General features: G+C 35.6%; 1 protein-coding gene across 1 annotated transcript in view; it reads left to right on the top strand.

Moving 5' to 3' along the window:
• The window catches only part of DIAPH3 (diaphanous-related formin 3), a 536,888-nt gene that overhangs the window by 500,831 nt on the left and 10,461 nt on the right, over window positions 1-25,596 (top strand).

A 25,596-nucleotide genomic window follows, 5' to 3' on the forward strand; every position in this document is an offset into this window, starting at 1 on the left:
TGACTTCAAGATGAGGAAATCTAAGAAAGGCCATGTTGTCAGAACTCCTTTTTCCTTAATCCCTAGGATATGATCGAACTCTGTTAGCATAAAATATTTTAAATAACATCTTTTCCACATTGTGAATGAGGAAGAAAATCAATACAGTTTATTCATTTTCAAATTTCTCACATTTGGGGTTTTTTAAAGATTGAAAATAACCACATTCAATTAATAAGTTAAGCATGGACTTTTTTTTTTAATGACAAGTAGCTCAGTCTTCATTATATTGTATTTTAGGCAATAAGAAGACATCTAGTTAGAAAGATAAGGCATTTTCTCATCTGACAAATGAAGATTTTAAAACTGAGGATGCTTGGGTGTTATATATCATCTTCCTGCTCAGAGGTATGAAAACGCAATTCCTATAGCCAAGATTACAAAATAAATAATAAATCTTTATTCTTTGAGGTTGGACGAGATGTTTAATTATGGTAAAGGAACGATTTTTGAAAAGGAAAACAAATGGTAAGAAGAAAAGGTTGAGAAGTTTAAGGAATAGGTTTCTTCAGGGATTGATATTAGCTCTAGGCTTACTTAACACTTTTACAAATAATCTGCAGAAAGTCAGTACTCAGTCAAATATCAGAGGTTTTAGAGAACGCTAAACTTTCTAGTAGGAAAGAATCAATAAATTGGTGAGCATCCTCAGGGAAGACCTTGCAGATCAGATCTGTGCAGGTGGACAGATGAATGTTGAAGTGGGCAAGAGTGATGGACGGCTGGTCATTGAAAGTTCTGTGTGTGTGTGTGTGTGTGTGTGTGTGTGTGTGTATGACTTCAAAGCAATGGCTTTTAACCTTTTTGAAAGGTATCCTGATTCCTTTAAGAATCTAATCAAAGCTATAAGCCTTTTCCTTAGGAAAAAAGCTCTAACCCCCACAATAGGAAGCCAGGCTGCAAGGTGGTCTTAAATTAGCTAAAAAGTTCAGAAATAATTTTCTTTAATCCATTCATTCAGTGAGCAAACAAATATTTATTGAGCTTCAGCTATAAATGTGGATCTGTATTAAGTACTGGGAATATAGAGAGACCAAGAAAAAGTTAGTCTCTGACCTCGAATTAACCTAGATTACAATCTGAGGAAGGAGAAAGGTAACCAAGCATGTGTGCTATAATGTGAAAACCATTCCCACCCCTGTGCTAAAGAGCTGTGGATATCTCTGGAGGGGCACCTGATTCAGACGATAGAGGGAAACAAGGATTTCAGAGATGGTTTATGAGGGAATATCTAATTTACATCTGATGATTACCTGCAGTCAAAATTACAGAAAAAGTCAAAGACACAGACCTTTATTATATCATATTGTGAACATTTAGTATCTGTGGGCTTGATATACCTCGAGATAGGTACAATGAAATAAAGCAACTAAAATTAACAGAAGGATAAGAGCAATTTCTAAATTAACTTTTTGGATTCAAAGGCAGAGGCTGGGAGAGAACCTTATAAAATATACATATATACATATGTGTATATACATACAGAGAGTCAATGTTGTGTTAGTAAAGATTTATTTACCAGATCTCCAAATGTTAAAATAAAAGATAAATATCCTTGAATCTTGATCTGGGTAACTGTCTTTACTAAGTAAATAAACTTCTGGACTCATTATCTTACAGATGGTACTAAAAGGAAATATTAATGGAAATGAAGATTTTTGATAAATTTCAGAAATACCAAGAGTACTAAAATCTATTTAACATTTACAATTGATTTGACACAGATAACCAAGCAATCTTTATTAGCCAGGGAAATTAAGACTTATTGTCATAGCACACAAACCCCTGGAATCTGAATGGCTCAACACAACAAATGTTTATTCCTCTCCCAAATGAAGTTCAGTATGGGTCAGGCAACTTCCCTCCATCTTATAGCTACAGCCTTGGAAGACCATGGTCTTTGCAGCAGAGAAAGAGGGATGGAGGAGACACTTTGATTTTTAACTGCTTCATCCTGAATGTGGCACCAATTACTTCATACCCATGGACTATAGCTAGTCACATGGCCCCAGTCTAACTGCAGAAGGATCTGAGACATGGAGGAAGGCTTGTGGAATATTTGGTGAGCTGTGTATCTGGCACAGCCTCCAACATTACATTCTTCAGGGCACCAGTCAGCAAAAATATCTTTGTGGAATATAAAGGAATCTGTGTGTGCCTGTGTGTGCACCCCTGCGTACACAAGTACATCCCTCTATTCCAGAGTTCTACAAAACAAGAAGTGCTCGCCAGAGAAATATGTGGCTACTATTACAAGAGTGTCTGGCTGAGTAATTGCCAGATAAAAGGGAAGAGGACAAGCCGGTGTTACACTGTAGGGAGATACGCTATTATTAGAATCACTATTTCCTGCCCTTTCTCTTTCCCCATGATAGGAATAATGGGCTAAATGGGAAAATGGTGCACCTCTAACTAACATGGGGAATGTAAAGAGGGGGAGCACTTTTTCTTAAGAGAAGAAGTGTGCATTGAGACATGAGGAATTTGAAGAAGGAGGAGACATACACAGAAACTGAGATTTGCAACTCAGAAAAGTGTTTGGCATAGTGGTGTAAAGTTTGAAGCCAAAAGCCTGCGGTTGAAGCCGTGGAGACAGATGAGCTTGCTCTCTCTCAGGGAAGTGCCCACCAAGGGAGAGAGTGTATGTGGTCGGAGCAGCAAGGCTGTCACCAAAGTATGAGAAGTGAATGACCTGTATGACTCAAGTTTGAAAGAAAAATAATAGCTCTTCCCACCTGACTTCAAGATGAGGAAATCTAAGAAAGGCCATCATTCTAATTCAGCTCCAACAGCCCATGGAAGGTCACTACATGGGCTTTCCCCAGTGGGCTCTGATTCCAAACTCTTACAAGTCTCAAAAGCTGTTAGGAAGCCCCGGAGAAAACCCAGCCATAAATTAAGATAGAGTGAATTACTGAAATCACTTTCTAATAAAACCTGGACTTAAGACCAGTCTCTACCCAGAAGTCTTTCTGAAAAGAATGGAGCACAGGGAAATAAATGAGGAAATCATTATTAAAATGATTGCTGTTGAATCTTCATCTCACATTTTCTCTGGATCTCTTAAATAGGAAAACAAATCTAGTGACATCATCTCTCACCTGGATTATTGTAATCGCCTCTTAACTGGCCTCCTTGCTTCCACCCTGTCCTCCTCCAGTCTAGTCTGAACATAACAGCCAGGGTGAGCTTGTTCAAGTGTAGATAATTAGATAATTCTTCTCAAAATCCCCCAGTGTAGTAAGAGACCAACACGGCCAAACCATCTTTCGCCATCATCTCTCAACCTCATTTCTGCTACTTCCACCCCGACTCACTTCTCTTCAGCTGCCCCAGACATTTTACTATTCCTAGAACATATCAGTCTTTGTACTTGCTGTTCCCTCTGCCTGAAACATTTTCCTCTTCAAAATTGGTGCACACTCCATCTATTCCTGCAGATCTCTGCTACATTTCCGCTTTATAAGAGAAGTCTGTTCTGACCATTCTTTGTAAAATAGCAACCCCAGCCCTCAGCACATGTATCCTGCCTTTTTCTCATACTGACTACTCTCTGACATATTATATATTTCCTTGTTTGTCTCTTGTGAGCTGCCTCCTGCCTTTCCCCTAGACTATAAGCTCCATCAGAGCAGAGATTTTTTTCAATTTTGTCATCTGCTCTTCCTAGAACAGCTTGACCCATACTAGGAGTGCAGTACTTTATTGTTGAATGAATGTGTAGGTATAAAAGATGAACCTTTGCAATCACCAGTATTTCATTCTTAATAAGCTTTTTTTTTCTTTTCTTTTGGAAACGCGGTTCTTCCTCTGTTGCCTGGGCTAGAGTGTAATGGCATCATACTTCACTGCAACCTCAAACTCCTGCCTCAGCCTCCTGAGTAGCTAAGACTACAGACACATACTACCATGCCCAGCTAATTTATTTATTTTTTGTAAAGACGAGGGCGGGGATGGGGGGTTTGCTATGTTGCTCAGGCTGGTCTCAAACTCCTGGCCTCAAATGATCCTCCTGCCTTGGCCTCCCAAACTTCTAGGAATACAGGCATGAGCCACTGCGCCTGGCATTAAAAAACATATTTTAACACCAAAAATCAGAGAGGACATAATCTTAATTTTAAATTTATATAAATTTAGCTTCAGGAATTATTATTTTTCTCATTTTGCTTTAGTGAACACTTATAAACCACTATTGGAGACCACTAGACCATGCCATTTTAATTCTTTCAGGTCTATTAATCCTTGCCATGTAGTATTTGTGTTATTCATAGGAAATAAATTACTTCACGCTGATTTAAGGAAAGAAGAATATTGCTTACTTCCTATTTTTTTTAAGGAAATAGGAATGTGGCTTTAGATTGCTATTCCTTTCGGTAATAATTTTTCATGCACTAACTTAGCAACTTCTGTTTTTTACACATTTGCTCTATAATATTTTTGAAACAGATTTTTAAAAGTACATGAAAAGAATTTTTGCTGGTGCTTTGTTTAGTATTGTAAAATATGATTTTTATTTTCAAGTTGCTTCAGCAACTGCTGTGTTCAGTAGCTCTGATTTCCAAATGTAGCAGGTTGTCACGGAAGGTTTGTTGTTACTTCATTTTTTTTCCTTTTATTAGTTGTTTTGAAGCAGCAAAATAGTCTTGTGTTCCTTCATTAGAAAGATATCATTTTAAGTTAAGTCCTTGAGAAGACCCATTTGCCACAAGAAATCATAGATGCAGACAGGAAAAGATTTTAAAACCTCATATTAAGTTCAGAGTGAAATTGTAATCAGACAACCAATTATTTAATTTTCTTAATGATGCCCTTTATAAATGTCAGTGCACTGACTTGTTGAGAAAAAAATAATGAAAGCATGAAATGTATTGATAAGTATGAGAAGGAAGAAGAAAGATCTTTGAAAGGATGCTACCCTATTTCAGTGGTTGTAAAATAAGCATTCTTTGACTAATGCACTTTTGGACATACGCATTTTATTGAACTTTCCCAAGTGTTTTATTCTTACCAAGACATAATTTTTTCTGACTATCAGAATTTTAAATAATAGGGGGAAAAAAGGCCAGAAATGTTATTTACTTCTAAACAAAAATTTTGTATAAAAGCAACCATTATTTTCAAACACAATTAACATCTTAGAATGAAAGCATAATTATCCATGATTTCTAACTCCTTTCTTGGAAGTACAAACCATTAGCCAATAATTAGTGGAATGATTTAAAGTTTTTTTAAACATCATGAACACTCATTCTTCTTTGCTTTTATCTGTAGGTATTATTTTTTTCATAGTTTGTGTAGAAGTGAAAACCCAGCCTCCAGTCCTCAGATTCCAGGTTGTTCCAAAAGTGGGCCTCAAAGGGAGGAATGATTCTTAGATCTGTCACCTGTTTATAGTCATACATCTGTCAGAGCTGAAGAGAAAGGGAAGTCTCCTGGTAGCTACGACGACTAATAGCCATTCACATCACGTGTGTTCGTAGTGATATTTAAATAAACAATATGAGGCCGGGCGCGGTGGCTCACGCCTGTAATCCTAGCTCTCTGGGAGGCCGAGGCGGGTGGATTGTTTGAGCTCAGGAGTTCGAGACTAGCCTGAGCAAGAGCGAGACCCCGCCTCTACTAAAAAATTAGAAAGAAATTAATCGACCAACTAAAAATATATAGAAAAAATTAGCCGGGCATGGTGGCGCATGCCTGTAGTCCCAGCTACTCGGGAGGCTGGGGCAGTAGGATGAGGTTGCTGTGAGCTAGGCTGACGCCACGGCACTCACTCTAGCCAGGGAAACAGAGTGAGACTCTGTCTCAAAAATAAATAAATAAATAAAAAAATAAATAGACAATATGAAATAATTATAGACGTTGGTATAGGAGCCTCAATACCATCTTTGAAAACCCTTTTTGCCCTCTTACCTATCTTATTGTCAGCATGTGGAGTAGTTTGAGGAGATATTATTACTAATATTTCATATTGAAACGTCTGAATTTTTACAACTACCGTTAAGTTATATAGGCCTCAATGTATCACGTGCTAGTCACGTTTTTACTCAAGTTAAATGATTCAGAGGTTTGGAATTGGATAATCCAAATCTCTTGGGAATATGATTCCCTAACTCATTTGAAATGCAATTAAAAGTTTATTGTACAAGTAACTAGGATAGAATTACAAGTTTACTTTGACTTTCTTTCTGAAACTAAAAGCAAATACATTTCAATTAATAAAATGAGAAGATGTTTTTGGTTTCTTTATTAATGGTTTACATGAAATTGGGAGCCTACTTAACACATACAAATAGGGAAAACAAAAAGCACTGTAGAAAATTGAATTGTGCATTATAGAAATTATTGCAACCCAACTCTTTGTCTATACTAGTATATAAAAACACTTTTAACAGTGCATCAATTTTCACAGCCATTTGGTAGATTAGAAAGCAATTGTAAACAGCGTAAAACCCACATTAGTGCCTGTCAACATCCCTGCCTTTTACTCAGTTATGGATTTGTTTGAAATAACAGATCTAAAGTGATTGCATCGACATCACAGATTATATTATAAATATGAATGAACGCATTATAATGAGATGCATAGCACTATATAGCAGGCTCCCTGTCATGGTAACAGGTTTGTGACATAAGGGAACATGGCATGGATTCCAAGAAATAACTGTACATGTTCTCATACGGTAATCATAGCAACTGACAGGTTTTCAAATTGCCGTAAATCTTACATTCTAATATTGTACCATTAATAACCATCTGTTGTTTAATGTTCAAAAGTCAATCCATATAATATATAATCTATTGAGCTACTTCTAAAAAGTTATTATTAATTTCAATAACATGCCATTTTGATTTTTAGTAGATTATCTTGATTCATCTCTGCCTAAAAGCATAAGATCGACATAACCATCTCGTCTGGATAGAAACTAGTGAATGGGATTGGGTGCAGCTAAAATGGAAATTCTTTGAATAAAAGATAAGAGCCAAATCCTTCCCTTTCAAACTTCTTCATTAAGGATTTAGTAAGTTGTTGTTTTCCTTCATTTTGAAGATGAAGGTGTATATTAACTTAGTTCTGATTTTGTTTTGTTTTGTTTTTAATGATAACCACATTGAAAGGTTTTCATGGTAGAATAAAGAATTTTTTAAGACATTTTTTCATACTATTAGATTAGAAGAAAGAGTACCAGTGCATATCTTTTTAATTGCTTGGCTCAGCTTAAATTGTTATTCTTTTTTTTAGATAACGGTCATTTTATTCTACTACTGAATGTCCTTTTGTTGGAATACTTTCAAATGCTGGTAAAAATTTTAGTACTGACGTTTTAAGTATGTGTTTTAGTCTTCAGAAAGGGTTTAAGTGTACATTTCACTATTAAAACCATTAATCCAGTTTGGTTGTGTATTGACATTTCACTTATTAGCAAGTCATTTACCTAAATGTAGATCTCTCTTCTTTGTTAGGAACTTTGCTGTTAGAGTTTCCTGATACTTAGAAGAAGGGACAAATGGCCACCTGGTGGCACTAATATTTGTTTAGTGACTTTTATATATGAAGTACCGTGCTTTGTGCTATTGTATTATCTCATTTAATACATTCTCCCTTTAATTTGTACATATTTGAAAAGAGGAATCATGTAGATTGTAACAGTGGATTCTTTTCAAATACACAGGTTCCAGGAAAGAAAGTATAGGTTTAGTATTTTCTCCTGGTTTTCCTCATCCTAACTTTAGTCATCACCTGAGTTCCAGTAGTAGGGAAGATAAGAAGAGCACCACAGTGCACATCTCTAAGACATTTATGCTTGTTTCCCAGTAAATATCAGCTACACCCGGAAATATTGAGCCTCGCTCCTTTTTCCTTGTAAAGTGGGTATTATTTAATGGGACGGGCCACATTTCATCTATGGGAATCCTGTTTTCAAGTTGAGACCGCAGGTAAACAAACAAAGAAGCCTAACTAGTAACCTCCAAAATATATTCACTAGAAGCCGTGGCAGTCGTTCAAATTTAGAAAGATGATTAGTATATTCATTTTTATCAACTGTAGCACTTTATGATACTTACGGAAATATTTTTAGTAAATTATTCAATCAAATAAATTTTACATGAGGGTTTTACTAACAAGTCTAAAAAATTATTTTCCAGTAAATTCAGTCAGACAGATGGATTTTGTTCTCCAGGTGGTTGCGTATTTTTTGCTTGATAACCTATTTGGCAGCACTCTTTTGAACCCGTGAATATTTATATTTTAGGGCCCTTTCAATAATTAAGAAATTCACGTTCAGTACCAGATGTTTCTGATGACTAAACAACTTTGTTTCATTCTAGAACTGTACCATTTTTTGTTACTTTGTTTTGCTTTTAATAATGTTTTCCCAAGAACCAGGAAGAAAGAAAGAGTTTACTGAAGTCAGATGTTCACTAAGAAGCTATGTTAAGGCTAATTTACTTTATTAAGCAGAAACGTAGGCATCCCAAGAGCATTATTTATTTTAACAATCAAGCATTTCAGAAGCTATAAATATTAGCTAGTTTATAATGTTTTTAGTTATTTTTCTTCTTAGGTTGTTAAAGTACCTAACTAAGGAACAAATTTAGAAATTATGAAATTACGTTTTCCTATATTATCCCACTTTTGTACATAAAGGTTTAAAGTCTTCTACTAAGAATTGTGCTGGGGATGAAGAATAAAATACCTTCCTTTATAGTAAGCTAGACCGAAATCAAAGTGTATCAACCTCATCCACTGGTTCTTAGATAAACCCTGACCTGAGAATAGATTCTCAATTCTATAGCAAATAAATCTTGAGTGTCCTGTGAAGGTTGGGATTCATACACAATTCTCTCTGAGTTTTACCAGTCTTCTGTTTCATTTTACCTTGATTAGATCCATTTTAAGAGGCTTTTTTTTTTAGTATTATTGAAGCTGATTGTTATTAATATGAAAGCCAAAAATATTTAATAATCTCTCAGATCTGTCCTTGCTCTATAATGGTAGACAAATCGAAAGGGGAATATTTGGTTTATATATAGCACCATAAGAATAATTCAGGATCATAAGAATAACGTCACTTATTTGAAAAATTACATTTTAAGATATTACTAAGGACTTTATGATTAATTTTTTATGTTGTATACTAAACATATTGTCACTTTAGAAACTATTTCCTTGAAAATTCACTTTTGGCCTTGTTTTCTAAATGCGAATTATAAGGATTATTTAAAATTCAGATTTAAAAATATAGTTCCTAATATCAATTAAGGCTCCAAGTTTATTCTGCAAGTAAGAAACTCAAATTTGTCATATAATTTTGTAATAATTTCCTTTGTCTTTTTATTAGAAAAATGCATCATTTTTACTGTTTTTAAGATATCCTATCACACATGCTTCTTGAATTTTGCACAAACTTTGTTACTTTTTTTCTAAGATTGGGAAATACGCTATTTTTGTTCTGCAGTGAGTTTTCATGTGAGATTGAAAATAATTCTTTGATACTATATAAAGACCATCCAAAGCACATTTGCTTTCAATTGTATTTATAAGTAGGAGAGATGGATTCACACTGATAATTTTCTTCATTCCTTGGAATAATGACATACACTGTTAAACCTGAATTCTATGACAGTCCAAATCAGACAAACAGAATTGAGTTCTGTGACATTGGAGATTGCTTATAAAAGCACATCTGGCCAGGCCATACTCCTGCTTAACATCTTTTAGTGGCTTCCCATAATTCTTTGAATAAAATCTCAATTCTTACTGTCCCACAATACCCTCACTCACAGGGCCCAGGCCACCTCTCCTGTCTCAGTCCAGTCACTCTTCCCTTTGGTCACTACTTTCCAGCCATAAGAGCCTCCCACCGGAGACCTGCGTGCTGTCCCTTCAGCCTGGAATGCTGTTCTCCCACTAAACCTGTCTTGCTAATAACTCTTTATCGTTCTGGTCTCAAATATAATTTTCTCATAGAAGCTTTTCTATAACTGCTTTCTCTCTAAAATTTAAATCAGGTCCCATGTTACACTTCATAATTGCATCCTTTACTTTTCCTTCATTGCACTTACAAGTTATAATTACATATTTGTTTGATTATTTGTTTAATGCCTGCCTCTCCCAATAGATTGTAAGCTTTGTGATTAAAGAAAGAGTTGGAGTCAGAGGAAAGACTTTATTATAATCAATATTTCACATTTTTGACAGGTAAATTAGACCCAAAATAACTCCCAGGGAGCAATATACATCCTGAAAAACATGAAATCAAGGAGAGGCTATGTGTTGTAATAAAGGAGGTACGCCAGACTGATTTTTCAGAAGCCTAATAGAGTGAGGTGGTGGCGGTGGTCATCATGGTGGGTTGGCTTTTACAGGAGAGAGTGCACCCTGACTATCTCACTATGTCATTTTGACCATGTCTCTTAAACACTCTTAGCCTCAGTTTCCTTTTCTTTTTCCTAAAGTTCTGTAACTATAATATTGTCAACCTCAAACGAAAGAATTGACCAAGGCTTGGGCTTCAGCATTCTTTGGTCTCCAGAAGATGGGTTACAATTGAGAATCTTACCAAGGATTCTAGACATAGCCAGGAATAGAGAGCTTTTGGGGGGAGCTGAGGGGAGACAGCAGTGGATGTAGGGGCTGGACAAGGGCTGGAGCAGGGGATACAACTAGAACAAAATTAAGTGACCTCTTTGGCCCCAAATTCATAATAAGTTATTTATCATTCACAGCTCTTATTAGCCCTCTAGTCCTAAACCTCAACCCTCCTTTTTCTTACCAAATTTCACATTCTCAGGTATTCAGAAAAATAGCTAAGAATTCAAATGTGAAAGCTTATATTCTTTTCTTAAAAAATCCCAAAAAACAAAAAACAACCAATAATTTCTCAAAACTATGAGTAATCTGTACCAAGTTAGATTAGAAAAAATAAATTTTATTCTATTTTTATTTATCAAAAGCATAGAACAGAGAATACTATAAACTGTAGCTGGGGTATTCTGCATTCTAAATTCTATACTTGGCTTTTTAAAATCCTTTTTGACTTGTCTTAGACTGAATGAAGCATTTGAGTCCAAACATGTACATTGCATAAGCTTTACACTGAAGGGTCAGGATTATTTTTAACTAATGTTTACAAAGGATCAGTGGACTGTATTCTATTGTTTATGTTACACATGAAAGAAATACAGTTTACATAGTCTTAAACACCCTCAGTCAGCCATCTGCAAATGGATTAAGTACTTGAATATAAAAAAGTTCCTCACGCATTTTAAATGTACTTGAGTTAAAACATTCTTTCCTCCTTGTTTCCTTCTGTCCCTGTCCCTAGCTTTCCTTCCTCTCTTTTGCTTATGCTATTAGTTCTACATGCTTTAACTAAAATTGATCTATATACAGACTGAAAGGTCAGGTGAACTTTTATTCTGAATTTCCATTAATCATACGTTTATAGTGACACAATTTTTTATGGTCAAAAGATTATAATTTTGCTGATACAAAGCACATTAGTTTAACAGAAGCAAGCATAAGGAAATGGTTGAAATGTGCCAGGTTTTATTTTAACTGCTGATCCTTTACCATATTTCCTAAAACACTAGGTATCATTAGGCCAGCTTTTATAATCTTTGATTTGATCTCATAGTTCAACACAAGATTGCTGAAGGCTGACAGTATGACCCATGGGCATAAAACAAGACTAATGAAATGAGTAAGCAGAAATCCCTACCTTTCATGCAGGGAAAGGGTCTATATAATTTTCTCGATCTAGTCATCCTCTTTCCTTTGGAAAATCCAAGACGATAAGATAGTTGAAGAGGTCCCAGTATGGATCAACTTTGCTTATACCCTAATTTTGATCATTATTAATACTTTCTCAGAAATTAAATTTTTATGACTAAAAAGCAAGTGACAATGAACAGCCTTGCTGCCTCCCCTTGTATTCCTGCCATTGTTTTCCCCACACACCAGACCCTTTCATATCCTAGCATTTTGTATCTGTGCTTTCCTCTACCTGAGATGTCCCTGTACCCTTCTTTATTTGATAGACTCGTGCTTAGATGTCAAGACCCAACACAAATGTTACTTTCACAATAAATTCTATGGAGGCCTAGTTCCTCTGTCCTTTTTACTCCTGCAGCATTTTTTCCTATACCTTTGTTTTAGCAATTATCTATAATTTATATGTTTTAATAATATGTTTCTCTCCGCTAAATATGAGCACCTCCAGGTCTAAGATCTCATTCATCTTTGCATCCCCATTCCCAACACAATGGCTGATAGGTGCATGATAGACAATCCATTGTTGTTGCTTCTTTTTTTTTTTTTAACTTCAGTAGATTTGGGGGTGGGGTACAAGTGTCTTTTTGTTACATGGATGAATTGTATAATGCTGAAGTCAGGGCTTTCAGTGTACCCATCACCAGAAATTATTGTTGCTTCTATTGCATGAATTAAGCAACCAATTACACGAAATGTCTGACAGACAATCTTCTACTTTGAAACCAGTTATATTCCCAAAGTTAATTTTTAAATCAGTTGTTTTAGAACTCACAAAGCAATTTCCCACAGAAACAATGTTATAAATGTTATAAATGGTGGTTAGGTTCCCAGGCTAGCCCTCAAGAGTCTATTTAACCCATAATGTAGCTGAAACACTATGCAGTTGTAATGAAAAATAGCAGAAAACAACACTATTACAAATGTGCAGTGTTTTCATTACATTAAGTAAATACAATTCCTCTTCTGTATAGAAACTGCAATCTAGGGCAAATTATACCAACGAGCAAACATAATGTGATCTAGTGACAAGAGCAGGGTAGCTGAACATAGGCCAGGTTCTTTCACTAACTTGCCGTATAAATTGTTTGACTTTACTATGCCTGAGTTTCTACATCTGTCCAGCCAACTTGGTAATTCTTGCCTGCTCACCCTGAAGAAAAAGTAAGATAATATATTTAAGAACACATTGAAACATACAAAGCACTATATAAATGTAGTGTATATCATGACAAAGTATTGACAAACAAATGAAATTAAAGTGAATTATGAACTTTTAATGGAGTGAAAAATAAAGTAGCAGAGTTGCGGTTTAAACCTCAGTTGGCCTGACCCCAGAGCCTGGGAGCTGGTAACCACCATATCATGCTTCCTTCACCGTGACCAACTCTAAAACACCTGGTTCATCTCTCTGGGCCTTAGTTTCCTCTTGGGTAAAGCAACGTGTTAGAATAGATGACCTTCCGATTCTTTTAATCTAGATGTCTGTATTTAATGCTATTTGGACAGAGTGGTAACTTTGGTGACATCAAAAATGTCCCGGAGGGGTCATAATTATATGACTGAATTTCTTCAATTCTCCCTTTTATGACTAGCTTACTTCAAGCACCACTTGCATACATTGTATCTGTACTACCTGATACACTGCTTTTTCCTTAGTCTGCTGAATATGTCCACTTTAAGACCAATTTGTTTCCCAGTGTCTGCCATCAAAATCTACATAGAAACTAACTTCCTTCACATAATATCTGCATTTCAACTTGCAGAATAGCAATCTTCTTGTTTCTAACTCAGAATTCTGCTTTCTCCCATGAAGAGGAAAGTTTTCCTTCATGATTTGCCTAAGAATTTCTCACTTGATTCTGGTGCAGCAGATACATACTCCAGCAAACTGTCTAATCAAATTTTATTCTCTATTAGGAGCCATCTGTTTGCTGATGATGACTCTGTTTGTTTGTTATTTTAGTGCAATCCATTTTAGCTCCGTCGTCTGTTTTACCATACCACCTGCACTTCCCATTTTCCCAGCTTATTCCTTGCTTCCTCTTGTGTGGGTGAGGAAGGGGACAGGGTTTGGACAGCAGGAGTCTGCTGTTCTCCAAACAAAATACATAAGGCACAAATCCTTCTCTCTGACTAACCAGAATGCCTCTCTCCTCAGGGGGTCCGGGCCCTCTTTATTTTCTACCCTATATTTAAGTTCCCCCAGAAATCTTGTGGCCTTTCAGGAGACTCATAGGGAATAAAAGAAAGAAGTTGTTAAATTCTTCCAATCTTTATCTTTCAGTCTCACCCTCAATCATTGCTTTCCTTCTGTGCCTGGGGGTTGACTAGTACATAATAAACATGCAACCCTGTCTATGTAGATGATTTCTTTGGGGTTAAACTCTATCATAAAACATTTTCTGTGAAATTTCCAACATAATTTGATACTAAAAATGTTAGTATTAGACAACCCATGTTATGTGTTTTCTTTATTATCTTCATATGTTCATCTGCATGAGTGTTGCTTGTCCTGAATCATAACGCTAAGTGGGACATTTGTAGCATTTTTATTAGATTTCTCTTTAGGAAAGATTCCTTGCAAACTGTTTCTGATGTATCTAGAGTCCTGTTCTTACTGTAAAACTTAAATGAGACCCTACCATTGTGAAGGCTGTCTTCACTTAAACTATCCCTGAGTGGGCCTCACTCCTCTGAAATCCTGTTGCATTTATTATGCGCACAACTCATTTTTGACTAACACTAAAAATGAGCCAACATAAACTCTTTGTCCCTGACCCCTTTCAGACCCATGACGGTAACTTCCTGGTGGTTCCTAGCTCTGTGGCTTGTAGGTATAGCTGCTCAATAAACATCTATTGATTCATTATTCAATTATGTGTAGACTTATTTGTTAGGTTGAAATTTTCAATTGATCCATTTTTTGACCTTTTTGGTTATCATTATTTTGTCAGTGGTTTTGATTACCCAGGTACACTATTACCATCAATAGGTTATATCTATAAATAGAAGTCTAGAGGCATTTTCAATGTGTTTGGGAAATGAAATTGAATAAAGAAGCCCAGATTTTAAAATTGCAGATGAATACTGTATTTGTGATTAACTGTAGCAAGCATATTTTGAAACAATTTATCTAGCTGAGCAAAAGACAACAATAGAGCCATCCCTCAGGACCACAGTTTCAATGGCTTCCTGCAAAAATAGCCATTTTAAAGTTTTTGTTTCCTTGTTCCTTTAATCTCTCATGTTATGAATAATATTTAGTTGAACTCCCAAAGCATCTGGGGTATGAAAATCTTCGATGTTGATTTTGGATAAAATATAAGACATTTACTTTTATGAATGTTAATCTCAGAAGGCTTCAATACAATCTTTTGTTCTCTGGGTTCTTGTGTCATTCAAAGATTTAAATTTAAACACCAGTGTGTTTTTGACCATAAGAAAGCTCTCAGAAACATGAAGTATGGAAGTTCTAGTTATTAGTACCTGTAACAATGCGTTGTTTTAATTATCATCTCAGCAATTCCCACATGGGTAATAATGGCATGTGGTTGTCCTGCCTGTGCTTCTGTGGGCAGTTCATAGAATAATCATCCTTATGTTATACTACTTTGTAGTTCATTGTCTCACTGAACTTTTTATTTTACCCATGTTTGCTTAGCAACCAAGTTACAGTTGTTTAAAATTTCTTATTCTAATTAATTGCTCTCTGAGTCCTTTCGATGCATCATTTCAAAACACTAAGAAGAAATGTCAGGTCTTGTCCTGACTTCTTGTCAAAAGAGTTAAAACCCTACTTCCTATATTTTTGACCTCTTAAAATCCTTTCTTCCTAACAATTGCAAAACCTTACTGATCACAAAACACATTCACAGATCTAAACATTTGTATGTTCTCTTTAAAAATATATTTGTTCAGTACACATATTAGATCAAAAATTTCATCAGCTATAATTCCCTTTTATAATTGTTTTTAAAAGTCCAAACTAAATTATTTCTCTCTGGTTTAAACATGTTGGCTGATTTTTAGACTTGGATGAATTTCACTGTAAATTGCTGTTCGATGTGACTGGAGTACCCAGGAGCTGTCAGGATTGGCTCAGTGATTTAACGTTGGTGTCCTGCAGCTTTGACTGTAATCAGCAGATGCTGTGGTATTACCATAAATGTTTTCCTAACTGCTTCTGTCAAAAAGAGAAAATTCTTCCTGCACCAAGTCTGCTGCTTCTGATTAAATTCAGTTTGCCTTCTTTTGCATAATTAATGTCCCATGATGATCTCTAACCTTTTGTTTTTAATATTGCCTCTTGGTCTAGACTCACTCTTTCTGGGGAAGCTCAACTAAGAGCAGACAAAAGAGAAATGGATGGTGCTTTTCCATGAACCCCCAGCACCTCCATGGCTCTGAAGTTGTTACTGTTTTATATACCGTCACTTGTCAAAGATCATGAAAAGGTTCTGGTCTTTGCAATGTTTTTCATTGTTGTGCTAGTGCTCTGTTCTACTTCAGAAGACTATTTCTATAACACTTTGGTGTGCACAGTTTTGCCTGAGGATGTGTGATGATAGGATCTGCTTCAGAATGTGCTTACCCTGGTTGTGTAAACCGATAAACCTCTGACACAAGCCAGGCAAAAGGCTTCCTATTCTTCTGCAAAATGTTCTATACCTCTAACCCAAAGAAACTCAGATTATATTTGCTACAACAAAGTAAACGTGTATAAAACATAAGTATGTTAAAAATGAATACTTTGTTTTGTCAGTGAATGCATTTTATACATTATCGAAATGGGAAAAGACCCTTAAATTTATTAAATAGCTGTAGCTCTTTCCTGAAGAGCCCAAAGTGCTTTCCTGTTTGTTCTTTCAGAACCTGTATGTACTCTTGCCTGAAAACCACCTGTGAGCTGAATTTCTTTTCTCTTTTAAGTGGAACATTGATGTGAAATAGATATCTCTGTGATTTTTTTCTTACAGTATAAGATAAACGATATATATGACATCTCTAAGGTACTAAATCAGGCCTGTAGTAACTGGCAAATTTACAACTTAGAACTGCCCTGTTATCATATTATCTGAAATTAGGGTTCCATCTGTTCCCTTTGTTTCAGAAGAAAGAATGAATGACTCAGCTTCCCATTTTCTGGGGTTTATTTACTTCTTTCTCCTGTAGGAGATTCCACTAACAAACATTTATCACATTATTTTTAGCGTTACTTTATTTTCTTTATAGAATCAAAAAACTTCAGAATAAAAAGGGTCTTGGAAATCACAAGTATTCATTAGACTGACGAAGCTGAGTCTAGATAGATAAATTCACATGCAGTGGCACATTTAGTTTGAGGATCTCCAACTTTTAACTACTGAAATGTTAACTTTGAATATAGATTTTTATTTTATTTCATATTAAAACCAAACAAAAAAGGAACACAGGAATTTCAAAATAAATGTATCCGTCCCCAAATATATTTCACAGAAAAGCAAGATTTATAATCACTAAAAGTTGTTTATTTTTTTGTGCTTAAACTCTATTACACTTTAAACTTGTAGCTGCTTAGAACTCCTGCAACTGCAGTATATTCTTTTTTTCCCACTCAACCAATAACAGTACCAGTTTTTTATCACTATTCATCATCTCTTCATATGAGTCAACCACTTCTACATTAGAGAGCACCTCCTTTCAACAGAACAAATAATCCGTGATCCAGAAGACAATGACAGCGAGCCCCCTAAAACTGAAAATTTGAAGTTTTCATTCTGGTTCTGCCTTTTTCTAGCTCTGTCACTAGAGTAATCCGCTTAACTTCTGGCTCAATTTCCTTGTTGGTAAATGCAGATAAACAATAACCACCTAGCAGGAGAATTCAGTGGCTGCTGTGTGGGCTAATGTGCCCGCACACCTGCTTCTTTGAGGTCTGTATTTGATAGCCAGCAAGAACTAGAAAAACACTTGGAAAAGGCACAAATACAAGAACAAGAGGGCTTAGATTTAATTAAATAAAGAGATTGCAATGGTTCTTCTTAGTCTGTTTCTTCATTCCCAGTTTATTCATGAATATAATGTGTTACTACTCAAAACAAATGTCACAGGTATTTCAGGATGGTTGAAGGTATATTTCAAGATTTTTGAAGGGAAGAGTAGAAGGAAGTCACTTACAAAAGCACCAATATTTTAGGCAAATGTGAAATGTTTCTCTGATTTTAAGAAAGGAAAATCTCCTTCCCACTCTTCAACCCTACACCCCCTTAAAAAGCTTTTTTCATAATGTCTTTCTTACCTTGATAACTCTAGATGCCCTGAAACCCTCAAACTTGATTTTAAGTGTATTGCTGTGATCATGCTGTAAGAGGAAGCTGTCAGAGAATTTTAAATGACAAAGAGCTGTAATTCATATGTATTACAGATGCCATTCTCATCTGATATGTTATTCAGAATTTGGATATCCACCCACCTTATCCCCAGCAAATTAGCACATAAATACACATCACAGGATTTATCACTGTAACCATGAATTTAATGATACTACATGTAAGCATAAACCAGTTTGCTGATGAGATAGATTACACTGAAAGTCTTAGAAATGCAATTTCTTTCTTTTTTTTGTACAACATTAAAAAGCATATGTTGATCAATTATTCCCAAAGCATCTATGACTCTGTTTTAACCCAGAGTTATCTATCTTTAGGAGTATCTGTTACTAATCTGTCTGCTGTAACCATCAGAAAAGAGGCCCAAACACAGCCACTTTAGGATTTTTGATTAGAGGATACCTTACAATGCTTTATATTTGTATGTTGATCTGTACTTTTTAAAGAGTTTTTGCATACGTTGTTTTTGTTATAACAATCCTTTGTAGATTTGGCTTATTTAATCATCCCCAAGAAACAAAGAAAGGAGCTGAAGTCTAAAGAGATAAAGAGAATTGTTCCAGAATGCAAAAAGTAAATGATAGAACCAAGAAGAAACCTTTACAGTTTTTTTTTATATACTCTAACCTCATAATAGAGCACCCTCTGATCTAAGTAGTCACAAATGTACAGTTTGCAACTAACCAGATGAGCCAGAGAAAATTGTTTTTAGTTCTCTTTCATGTAAATCCAAAGAACAAACAAATCAGTCAGCGTACAACTTGATAAAGGAAAAAGTTGTTCTGTGGCAGTAAGCTCAGCTAAAACCAGATCTGTGGAGACAGCAAGGTAAAGCTAACCTCGCCTCCCACAAAAGGGTCTTTAATTTGCCTGAGAACTTCATAGCCCTCTTCTGGAGGCTGGGAAGACAGTGACAGCAGCAAACTGAGAACAGTTCACAGATAGTAGCTGGCCTGTTTGGCCCTGATTTTTTTCTGTGTAATGGGGATATTAATAACAGCTCCATTGAGTATGTTAGAATTAACTGGGGAAATATTATTAAAGCTCCTCATCATGTATGGCACACAGAAAGGCACGGTAAGTGGTAGCATTATCATCATTACCCTTTGGATAAAGACCTATTGAAAGATTTCTTTTGTAGAGCATAGTAGAGGAGACAGATATTAAATGTATAACTACATAAACACATTATGCTTATGGTAAGTGCTATGAAGGAAAAGAAAAGGCTGCAATGAGAATAAACAATAGGAGGTGTAGGGTTGGGAGTTAAGGAGGCCTCCCTGGAAGTTGCTTCCCGTGCCAAAGCTCTTTTAACCTGGTTTCAGACTGACTGAAGAGAATGGGAAACTGGAACACCAATCTCTTAGGAGAGGCCCAGGTAGAATGATGAATGCATTTCATTCTTTTCTCTTTAGAATAGCATTGACAACAAGGAAAGTAATAGGAGGTTAACCTCAGTGAAAGAAAATGGCAGCCACCATTTTCAACTGTATTAGGAACGAAAGTGTCTCAGACTCAGGACTTCTGATTATAAATCCATTTCCTCCTTCATACGTTTGTTGCTCAAATCCTGTCCAGTTCATCCTTTGTAAACTCTTCTAGATTTGATCACTTCACACCTGCATTTCTATATAAGCTCCTTTTTCCCCCTGTCTTTTGTCTTTCAATGAATCCCCTAAATATCCTGGTTCATTGGTTTTCCTTAGATTTCCTCTGGTCTCTGTTACCTTCACATTACTTATGTTCCCTTCATTCACCATCTACTGCTACAAATGACACCCTTCCCCAGCCCTATGTATATTCTTTTGAATTCTAACATATCCATAGGACTTCAACATTTGTGTTTAGTATTTAAGACACACAGATCCTAATTTTGCTATAAGCCATAACAGATACCAGATTCAATACTGCATTTAAAAAAAAAGAGGCCAGGCGTGGTGGCTCACGCCTGTAATCCTAGCACTCTGGGAGGCCAAGGCAGGAGGATTGCTTGAGCTCAGGAGTTCAAGACCAGCCTGAGCAGGAGCGAGACCCCGTCTCTACTATAAATAGAAAGAAATTAGCCAAACAACTAAAAATAGAAAAAATTAGCCAGGCATGGTGGCACGTGCCTGTAGTGCAGCTACCCGGGAGATTGAGGCAGGAGGATCGATTGAGCCCAGGAGTGTGAGGTTGCTGTGAGCTATGCTGACGCCACAGCACTCTAGCCTGGGCAACAGAGTGAGACTCTGCCTCAAAAAAAAAAAAAAGAGGCATAATTGAGTACTCAAAACACTTCAAGCTGTTCTTGCTGTTTCTATGTGTTATATAGGGAAGATAATAAGCAAATATCTCTGTAGATGTAGATATATCGATGGTTAGATTGTAGGCTTCCTGAAGGAAGAACCATGTCTGTTCATTTTCTGTTATATCCCTGAAACCTAGCATAGCATGGCCCACTGTACATACCAAACTTTTTTTGACTAAAGGAATGAAAGCATATTATCCATCTTGTATCCTGTAGTATATCAAAGAATTATGAAACACAGTCTCTGCCCTCTTGAATGTAGAACCTTAGGATGAAATATGATATATCTACATGTAAAGTACTGCCTTTAGCACAAGGAATGGGAAGTACACAGACTCCAAGTAGTTTCTGGTCTTGTCACTAGACTTGCCCATGTGGCAGGGGCAAAAAAAAAAACTATTATAATATAACACCAGGATAGGAAACACGAGAAGTACAATGGAAGGCGGCATCACTACTTCTGGGACGTCAAGAGGTGATATTTGATGAGATTTGAGGAATCATAGATTATTATAGACAATGATTAGGATTGGAGACTAGGAGAATAGGGAGGGAGTAGAATTATATGGAGACTTCACTACATAAGTACAGGTAAAAAAATTAAAAAGCATATTTAAGAAATTGCATTATTTCCTAAAAGAATAGTAGTGTTTTTTTTTTTTTAGGTCCACTTAAAGTATGAAGAATAGCAGTTTCTTAAAGCATGTGTTACTAGAGGGAGAAAACTATATGCTAAAACTTTGACATTTAAAATAGATTGAGGTTTTTGAAGTTAGCTCATCTTTATTGGATAAAAACTAGAAAATTTTATCACTCCGGTCCCTCCACTTGGTGCAAATTAGGTAGTATTTGTTAAAATGTAAGGTTTTTATGTATAATAATGTCAAAATAACTAGCTTTGAATATTTTCTAATGTACTGGTGAATCTGGGCTGTAGATTTTGCTATTTCTGTAAGTATCTAGTTATATAGCTAGTATAAGTATAGACAGTTCTTTATACCATACAAGCAAAAAACCTGGAAATAAATATTCCTGGTTCTCCTTAACTAGACAGCTGAAAAGATTTTTAAGATATTTGTCAGAAACAATATCAGTAAAAATGAAGTGTCGCACAGTTCCCCTTTGGTTCCTCGTGCTGATATAGAAATACTGTCTGCTTCTCTTTCAGCATTTGCAGTTTTAAAATGTTAAATTAAATGATGGTGCTATAGTTTGGAGTGAGGAAGTGAACTGGAGAACTTGGGCTTGAATCAGAGCTCCTCCCTAATTTGTCTCATGACTGGGACTTTCTTACTCCCTCAAAGCCTCTCTCCCTCATCTGTGAATTGGAAAGAATAAAGATCATAGTTCGTTAGGCTGTATGACAACTCGTGTAAAGCAGGTTGTTCAAACCTAGCACCTAATAAGTACTCAAACACATTAGTATTGTTTTTATTATTAGTTAAGTCTGTTGTAAAACAGCCTGAAATAGTGGGGGTGGGGCTTGCAAACAATTATTAATAAGATGGTGGGGAAGGAAATATAATTTTGTTAGAACTAAATCTGAGTTTCTTATCTGTGGATTGTATTATTGTTGAAAGTTTTGTTGTTTTTTAACCCCCCGTTATGATTGATCTTTAATAAGTAAGGCTATAAATGCATAAAATAATAGATGTTTTTAAGTGTGTGTGTATATATGTATGCACACACATACATACCAGGAGAAAATAGACACCAGAGATTAGATTAGAGAAATAAAATGATTCCATTTAGAAGGTTCATGAGAGTACCGGTTAACCAAATAAACCGCAGAACACATTGCTTCTGTGTTCTACTTGAGAGAGATACCTTTTCATGTCATGAGAATCAATTAATTGCAAAGTTTTCTGGATTCCATGTATTACAATGGACTCCTTCCTCTTCCAAGCAAAATGAAAGCCAGTATAGAAAGGTAGTACCATTCCAAAATCTAAGACCTTTAGAAGTAGCATAATTAATTGGCAAATGTATTATTATTATACCGTAATAGTTGTAAAAGAATGTACTATATTCCATATTTTTTAAGTCACTAAATGTTAGTCGAGGTGCTATAATGCCCACTAAAATTTAATGACTGGTGGCAGGGGTAACCGTCTGACCTCTAGTGGCTATAGTTTATAGCTGCATCTCATTTGATTGGGTTTAAGAAGAAAAAATAAAAAGACTGAGGGAAAAAATCTCTTACGATAAAGATAGAGTTATGCAGGTGAGTGTACGATTAGCTTCCTTAAGTTCTACTGGACTAATTGGTGGGGTACTGCCTCAAAGAACAGAGTTCAGAACCAACTTTTTCAATCTCTGCATTCGAGTGATTGACATGTGTCAGCAGATCCTGCTGTGCAGCCCAGCAGCCAAGCAATCCTGACAGCACTTTTAGTAGATATTCCAAAGTTCATGGCAAGCTCCTAGCACCGATATTCAGCAAGATTTCACAGACTTGCATGAAATATTTTTAAAATATTGATAGAATACCTAATGATAGAATGATAATGTATATTTTTATTGTCTACATGAATAATGTATAGATATTATGGATTTATTGAATATTTTCAGGTACTATCCTTCATATATCCCACCATGTTTTGTATATAACCCATCTGAGTTAAGGGTGCTACTTGTAACCAGGACACAGATTGGAATTGACCAATAGTTTGGGGACATAAACCTTTTGATTATTTTGAACCATTGAACTAATAGATTCTATATTTAATATGATGCCTCAAATTGAAAAGGACTAAGAAAATTCATTTTATCTTAAGGTTGAATAATAAAAAGAACATTCTGCTATGTGATAGTAATATATTTTTCTTTGTCTTTAATATAAAGTCACACTAATATTTGATGAATTTTTTCCTTTTATACATTGTATCTCAGTTAACTGAGAACTCTCATTCATCTCAATAGTTTAATGAACCACAAATTGCTAAACATTTATGGCTAATATGGGTCTCCAGTATTTTTTTTAATGTCAAATACCATGTGGATTATAAAGTTTCATATACTTTAAGGCTTCTGTGCTAACACTTGTAGCTCTTTTGAGAGGATGTGCAAGAAATGGAACAGTGAACAATTACATCTTGTCCTCCTTGTCCATTTTCCAGCCGTCAGCACTTTCTTTAGCTTACCAGGAGTACTGCACTCTAATTTCTTTCTTTTCTGCCCTCTGTAATGGTACATTTCTAGTCTTTGTGCTTTGTGTTACCATAGAGACAGAAGATGCTCCAAAGCCCCAAGAAGATTGGGTGGAAGCAGGTCTTTGGAGAAACAGTCCCTGCTGACAAGAGAAGCCCCAGGCAGGAATCTAGAGCAGTAAACAGAGCGAATTATATGGTCCAATCAGATTGTGTGTCCACAGTCTGAGACAGTACAGGCTCTGTCAGTGATGGTGCGTTAAAAATGAGTTGTTTACAGAAACCAATTTTACAGAGATCTCAGTGCAGCCTTGGGGTTTCATAGGAACCAAACTTGGTGTTTTATTTGCAAGAAAATAACTGAAGTGATATTGACCTATTCGTTTTACTGTTTTCCTCATTAAAAGGAGCAGCTTCTAAGAAAGATCCTCTTTGCCTGACTTATTTTGCTAATCAAAAAATCTCACCTTTAAAATAAAGGTCCAGATTCTTTGACTCAGCCAAAACCATCAGAAGTCAAATTGCAGTTTAAGCACAGGGAACTCTACAACTAGCACCCAAATCATTGACCCAAATATGCTAGTCATAGAAATAAGTAGTTTATAGTTACCCTCAATTGTCATGTACTCCCTCTATATTTTAGATAACTTAAAGCTTTTAAACGTTTCTCTGGATGTAATTAATTGTTCTATTTCCTAGTATATTATTTCAACTCATGTCATACTCGCTAATATATTTATTTAGGAGAATGCTGCTAAAAGATTTTAAAATAATACAGATTTTTTTTTTTCCTCTTGACTTTTTCTTAGAAATATGATATAAGACCCTGTAGGGAAAAGGGGGAGAAAAGAAAAATGAAAAATTTAACAACAAAATAATGTGAAATAGAATTTTAAAAGAACAAATGTTTTGTGAATAGCCTTTAAAACCAATCTCATTTTTGGAATGGAGTAAGATCCATGCTCAAGGTGTTTGCTGGATTTTTTTCACAGATCTAGCAATCTAAGCAGGGAAAGAATTTTGAAGAATTCAAAGAAATTTAGAAAACATCAACATTTCTTCCTAGGTTAACTGTGCAAAATTCCTTCCTTCTTTTGAAGGAAGGAAGCCAGTGATCTGTAAATCTGTAAATAGAATAAGATTGAGTACGGTCCTCTGAGGCACTCACTTTCCTCAAATTGACAGTAGGAGGCAGTAGTGTTCTAGCCTGAGCTACACTCTATAAGGTAATGTGTATGACTCTTGCCAGATTTCTTTTTTTCACTCATTTTCTAGAAATACATGAGACTAAAATCTTAGAAATAGGTTCGGATTTCATAATGAAACTTGCTACCATCAATCCAGTGCAAGATAATGCTGCTATGCTATGAATAGAACAATCAAAAGAGGCTAGTCTATCGGCTTCTAACAGTGGCAGCTCTGTGAGCCTCATACCAATATAGGTCCTGATCCGATATGAATTGGGGAATAGCCAGGAATAAAGGTCAATCTCATTTTGGAAGGAAGGAGAATCACACTTAATAAGTTAGATCCTTCTAATTTTCACTGGTTTACCAAAATGTATACATAACTGAAGTTAAAGTAGAAGAGTGTCTGAATGGTAACCTGGTCTCCCCATGCTTAGGTAGTTGGGTAAACATATGCCAGGACATAGACAGTAGAATCAGTGGCTTGTCATTAGCATTCAAGTTTCACAAGGTTGTTTTTAATCTTTAGACATTGTCTACTTTGCCATTCACAGAAACTATGTAAATCCAAATTACCTAGAAATGTATACCTGTTTGTTTCTTCCTCTTTATATAAAACGAAATCACAATGAAATACTAAATATTAGAACATTACATTTTTTTACTTGATTGTTTTTCCTTCTATAATAATTGATTCCATTAATAGGCTCCTTTGTTTATTGACCTAATCTCAATAAAAATTTTCCCCCAGTGTTAGTGATATCTTTATTAATATATCTGTAATTTATTT

Source organism: Propithecus coquereli, unplaced genomic scaffold (genome assembly GCF_000956105.1).
Source record: "Propithecus coquereli isolate 6110/MARCELLA unplaced genomic scaffold, Pcoq_1.0 Scaffold453, whole genome shotgun sequence".
NCBI classification, from domain to species: Eukaryota; Metazoa; Chordata; class Mammalia; order Primates; family Indriidae; genus Propithecus; species Propithecus coquereli.